The following is a 6,572-nucleotide window of genomic DNA, read 5'->3' on the forward strand; positions in this document are numbered from 1 at the left end:
ATATCTTTGCAAAGCTTTTCAAAAAGTCTTGAATTCAGTGATTTGCTTTTTATAAAATTAACAATTTTGACTAATTCATTCAAGGTCTGCTTTATTTTATCTGGTATCTTCTTAGCAACTCAGCTTCCCTATGTATGCAGCAAAGGTACCAAGTCACCAGTGATTTGATTTCCTTAATCTGTGCCACAAGTCCAATAAGCTTTCCAGACATTGCTCATGACCTCTCTGTGCTAATTCCAACACATTTCAAACAATCCATGTCATGAGATGTTATAAACTCATTCAAGGTGTTAAATACTACTTTAGCTGTAGTGTGTACCAATGAGGAGATGAACAGTATGTCTTTGAAAACATTTCTCTTGAGCTCATACCTAATATAGCACAGTAAGGTCACTTCGTTATGTCTGTGCTTTCATCCAATTGCAGCGCAAAGTGGGGCAGCATGCAATTTTTTTCTAATACCTATTCCTTGATATTGACTGACAAACCGTTGATTCACTTCTTAACTGTCATTTGACAAAGGTATTAAAGAAAGGTCCTTGGCAGCTTTCTTGTTGATCAATGAAGAAACCATGATTTTGGCAACAGGCACTATAAGTTCAGTTACTGTGTGCATCTTTCCAGTTTTTGTTATTAGTTGAGAAATTCAAATGAGGCCCTCACTGCATTTTCATTGTTACAACCAGTTGCAGACTTTTTCTTTTTTACAATTTTCTTACTTTTCCAAAGCTCATGCTCCGTACTTTTGAAAAAATCGATGCTCCTTGTGGCATGTTCTTTATGTTTAATAGTGAGATGTCATTGCAGTTTTGACGGTTTCATGGCATCATTGGAGAATATCTGATAACACATCACACACTGGTAGTTGCTTGTCTTAGGGACCTGTACACGTGAAGCCAATCGACATATATTCCTTGCTATAACGGCAACACTTTTTAGGATGACTGGAAGAAGCTGCATTTTGCTTTGAACAGGGTGCACCCGCTTCAACATCATCAGTTCTTTTACATTTCAAATTCACCCAGCAATCCATTCTGAGGCTCAGACAAAATGTATTGCTATGAAATTCATTGTGATAATAGTGAAAAGAAACTTTATCCAACAATAACCAAATGGTTTATTTAGCAGAAATTGAAGAAGAAACACAATCATGAAGTCTGTCCAAACACTCATTCACATTGACACTGACTCTCTCTTCCTGTGGCTTCTGACTGTGCAGTCGTAAAAAATGTCACGTGCTGTGTCTCAGCCACTCAGAGTCATTCACTTGCATCTTCTCACTGTGTGCAGAAATATCAAACAGTTATTTGCTATTAATCAGTTACTTATTACTTATTATACTATCATCTGGCTGCCAAGGCCACTCTGGGAGGTTTACAAAACAGGTTAAAACAATAAGATAACAACAAGGATAATCAAACGACCCAAAAAAATATAAAAGGCACTAAACAAGTTACTCTAATAAACCACATAATAAAAGCACAATAAAATATAAGCAAAATAAAAGCATGGCGGTGGGTTGGATGTTAGTTATTAAAAACACTATCACATCAGGGTGTTTTGATACCCAGGAAGGCCTGACTGAATAACCATGTCTATAATAATTTTTTTAAGTTCCCAGTGAAGGGGCCAGGCAAATTTTGGGTAGGAGACTGTTCCATAGTTGTGAAAAGACCCAATTTCTGGTCATCGTTTTTCAGATCTCTCTCAGGGTCAGAACGCTCAACTGCCCAGCCTGGGAGGATCTTATAGGGCGGGCAGATCGGATCGGAAGGAGGCCAGATATTGAGGTCCTAAACCATTTAGGGCCTTATAGGTTAACACCATCACCTTGAAGCTGGCATGGAAGCTAACAGGTAACCAGTGCAAGGTGACCAAGATGGGGGAAATGTGTTGGTGTCTCCTTACTCTACTGAACAATCTGGCTGTTGAGTTCTGGACTTGTTGGAGTCTCCGTAACAGCCCCAAGGGCAGCCCCACGTAGAGAGCTTTGCAGTGGTCTAATCTTGAGACTACTAGTATATGAAACAGTGTAGTGAGGGGCCCAGTGTCAAGGTAGGGATGCAACTGGGCAATCTGCCTTAGATGGAAATAGGGAGAACAAACTACAGACACAAACAAGCAACAGAAGTTAAGATTTGGTCCTGTGTTTCCTTCCTTCCTTCCTTCCTTTCATTTATCGAAAGCCTGGCTCATTAACTGTAGTATCAAATTGGCTTATTTGGATAATCAATACTTAAAAATCAAATACAGTGCCCTTATTTAGGTGTAATGGCAAACTGTAGTTAGCTCAAAACATGAAGTAAACCTTCTTGTTGCAGTGTCACTCACTGAAAGCAAAAGAGGCCAAGTCTTTCCCATCCTGATTTCTGCTGCAGCAAAGAAAACAAGTGTAACAATCAAAGAGCAAAATACATGGTCAAACACTTGTCATTTACCACCACATCAAAATCTAAAATATCTGCATTTACTTTCCTCACATCTGCTGAGTTATAAACATCAGTTACTCCATGGGAAATCAAAACCTGATAAGATTCCATAAAGCCATTTGAAATCATGGCATTTCAGGGGCTTATGATTTTTTAAAAAATACATTCCATAATTTCAGCCTCTGTGAACTACAGGAAAATATAATTTCCATAAAGAAGGAGAGAGCAACAGGAAGGAGCTGTCCTTCTGTTTTTAAGTTGTATAGTCTGAAAAAAGCTACCCTTACAAGGAACAAATGAAATGTCCCACTGCTTTAGAAAACAGTAAAGAAGTGCAGAAAGGCCGTATTTACCATCACACAACAGAAATGCTGCCCGGTGAGGTCTCTGTTAAGAAATGTTAAATGAAAAAGAGTGATGAAAAGGTAGCATAAAGTTGACCCTTAGTGCCTAAAATCAAATCATTTGCTCAGCAAAAGCTGAAATAATAATAGTGTGTTTCTGCATCTATCTTCACAGTCAGCATATTTTTTAATATACTTGCTTGCTCTGCCTAACAATTTCCAGCATCTGTAAAAACATATGAGCTTCGCAGTTTTGTTTTGTTTTATTTTTTTTAAATCATTTTCTACTACAAAAGTTTTATTTGAAGTATCAGACTGCTGGATCCTATTCCACTGTTGACCACCAGTCCAGATACTGTTAAGCTTAACAAAACTCCTGTTTACAAAACACAGAGAGAAAGGAAGAAAATTAACTTTTTCCTGCACCCAATAGGAGAAGCACAGAACTCTCTAATTTGTTTTCATAATGTGAGTCTCGCTGCCCACTTCCCAGGAGCCCAGAGGCTGAGTCTTCTGTGAATAACCAAACCAGGTTCCAGCCTGGTTTGGTCATTCACAGCAGTTTTTGTTAAAGGCACAGAGTCAGACCCTTCTGCCCCTTCCTGCATTTTCCCAAGATGAAGTGTTTCCAGCACTAACCCCCTAGACACAGTCCGTCAGTCTGGGGCCCCAGTTGACTTCACTGGGGTCCTCAAAAGTCCAGGGAAACAGGCAAGAAGTGTGAGTCCTCATAGGGAAGGTGCATAAAGGCAGGTGATGGAGACTGAGCTTCATGGCACTACTCCTCCAAGAGCCTTGAACACCACTCAAACCTATATGCTAAATTGTGGCACAACAGTTTTCAGGCATGGAAAGCACAACTCAAATCTATGTATGTCTGTCCAGAAGTAAGCAGCAATGTAACAGCTTGCTAGCTCAGTTTCATGCAAATCTTCCTGGATGCAAAACAGAGGTCAGTTTCATGCATCATGTTGTTCAAGTACGAAGTATAACTCTATTTTATGCATTCCTGGGCTGCAAGCCAGAGCTTATTTCCATGCGACAGTTTATTGGGCCTTAAATCCTCATTTCTATCACTAGATAGACAAAGAGCTTATAGACTGAATAGGGAATGCTGGAGGACACGTCCAGATGACAGGCAGATGTCTGTATGTGTTAAAATTGCATGTATGAATCAACAGCATGTTGGTTCATATGTGCAATACAACTTCAATACATTAAAGGCCTAGCAAGGCCAGTAACCCTTGAAGTCTAGGTTTGATAAATGCTTCCATATGGATGCGAAACCAGGCCATCAACACAACAACTTTTTTATTATTATGTTTTTTATTGCTAAGGAGTGAGTATCTCCTAACAGGAACAAATATTATTAACATAAAATATTTTTATGTTATAAATGTATTCTTTGGCAACTTTGCCAGCATTGCTAGGAAGCTATTCTTATCTTAACTGAGGCCAGACTCAGTTTGGGTGAGAGCACCGAGCCTGCTGCAAATCAATCCTGTGAAGTGATGAGTAGTGAAGCTTCTGTGACTAAGCCTCTCTATACTTGTTGACAGGTTCAAATCTCTGCTCAGACCCCACATTGGGTGGGTGTGAAATGTTATTTTTTTTTTTTATTTACATTTTTAGCTGCACCATTACCAATGGTCTCTGAGCAGCATACAACAATATTAAAACTTTAAAAACATTAAAACCATTTAAAATAGGCAATATAATAATACTCTATATTAAAACAGTCATTAAAACATTAATATTAATTATTATTAATATTTAAATTACACATTACATTAGGTTAGTGCCACTGAAAGTCCTCCTTTTTTCACTGCTGAATGCACAGGAGGAGAGTTTCAAGGGGAGAGGTTAGGATGCAAGAAATAAGTCCAGTCCCTACTTGCAGTGTTCCCTGTGTGGATCATGTCCCTATACACTTACTTTGATTTCTCTCTCTCTCCCTCTCTCTCCCTCTTTCTCTCCCTCTGCATTACATCATGAACACAATGTGTAGTTTGATCCCCAGGGACCAGTCATTATCTGCCAGATTAATCTACTTTACCTCAGAAGGGGGAGAACAAGCTGTGTCACCTTGAAGTCTTTGGAAGAAAGATAGGATATAAATGTAATGAATTAATAAGCAAGGGATGCCAGAGAGGGAAGGGGAAAAGATGTTAACTGAGAAGCGTTCTCTGGTGAATACACTCTCCTCTCTCTCTCTCTCTCTCCTGGCACTTAGTGGGGCTTTGTCTGTCTCTTCAGACTGATAGAAATCTTGTTTTCCATGCATGCTGTCTGGGGAATTCCTGGAATTGTACCTCAATAAAGCCACTTCTCCAAGTTTGATTTCTAAGAACCATTTTTCATTGTCTGAACACTAATCAAGGACTGAGAGTTTTCCCAAACAATCTATAATGTTATACCTTTGGCACCTCTAAAACACAAACAGTCACCTCTCGTCCAGATTAATGTTTTCGTATCTCCACCACAACCCACTCCTAGCTTTGCTTCTGAGCCTTCACACAGCAGGAATTAACAAACATGTGGAGAAAGTGACGGCAAAGGCTTTTGCTGCTAAACTTCAATACATAAAAGGCCTAGCAAGGCCAGTAACCCTAATCCAAATGCAGTGAGACAAGAAAGCTGATAACATTTCATCACCTTGAAAACTGGAATCAAACACATGCTAGCACCTTTGAAAGCATCAAAGAATGTGATACATATGCTCAGAGTTAAGAAAGAAGAGGACATGGGGATAGCAGTGTATTGAACTGCTTTGTCATTTGGGAAGCCTTTCAGGCATATACTGCACATTCTCTCTCTCTCTCTCTCTCTCTCTCTCTCTCTCTCTCTCTCTCATAATTGAAGAACTTTCCTTTTTAACTCCAGAGCCACATTTCAGTTGACACCCACTCCTTTTACAGTGATCAAGGGCAGCTACAGCTCGAGGAAAGAAGCCAAGTAGTGTACAGTATATATTCTCTCTATTCACTAATAAGGCAATACATTTTCTTCCTATTGGCACAGAGGAATAAAAGCCAAATATCATCTTAAATGATAACCTTGCAGAAATAGGATTTCAAACAGCACTAGAGGAACTACACTCTCCTTTGTAGAGGGTTTTTTTTGACATGTGGGGGGAGGAAAAAATCTCTCTCCCCTTTTTCCCCCAACACAAGATTTATAAAAGCTTAATGCTATAAAGACAAAATACTGTACTGAAAGCTCCCAAGAGCTCTGTTTTGGAGTTTAAGACTTTGCTTTGGGCTTAAAGAGAGATATTTGCAGAGCAAAATGCTCTTCTTCCATCCACCCCCTCCACCCTGAATGCCTATGAATCATTCATTCACAATCCAATCAGCAGCAGCAAGACCTTTGTGCTCTGTAATTTAAGGTGTCCTCTGTAGGGAAGCAGGGGTGTGTGTGGAAAGTCCTAGTGAAATCTCAATTTCCCACCAGCATTGCACCTTTTTTGACTTATCCTGCAAGTAATGAGTAGGTGACGGGAAAACCTTTGTGGGAGCAATTAAAAGAAACACTGGCAGATCAAAAATGCTACATGGCTTCTTTGTTACTCTTTCTTCAGCCAGGTATGTATACTGAAAACATGGTGGTGCTCTAGGCACAATTGGTTCCTGGTACTCACACATAAAGAATGGGTGGAAATTTCATCTCCTCAATGATAAGAATTCATAAAAAATATGTAAATCCTTTCATATTTGATATGGAAAGATCTTGAGATTTAAAATAACTAAAACTCACAGATCCACAAAACTCAATAGAGAGCAATAAACTGGTAGAGCAA

At 39.2% G+C, this 6,572-nt stretch overlaps 1 long non-coding RNA gene across 1 annotated transcript; it reads right to left on the reverse strand.

Annotated features, from left to right (window-relative positions):
* Positions 1–1,093: 1,093 nt before the first annotated feature.
* LOC140707496 (uncharacterized) lies at positions 1,094–2,453 on the reverse strand. Its single transcript, XR_012087597.2, has 2 exons — positions 2,332–2,453; positions 1,094–1,280 (listed from the first exon to the last, which is right to left on the reverse strand). It is a non-coding gene; the product is annotated as an uncharacterized LOC140707496 (long non-coding RNA).
* Between the last annotated feature and the right edge of the window lie 4,119 nt (positions 2,454–6,572).

This window comes from Pogona vitticeps, chromosome 5 (genome assembly GCF_051106095.1).
Source record: "Pogona vitticeps strain Pit_001003342236 chromosome 5, PviZW2.1, whole genome shotgun sequence".
Classification (NCBI taxonomy): Eukaryota; Metazoa; Chordata; class Lepidosauria; order Squamata; family Agamidae; genus Pogona; species Pogona vitticeps.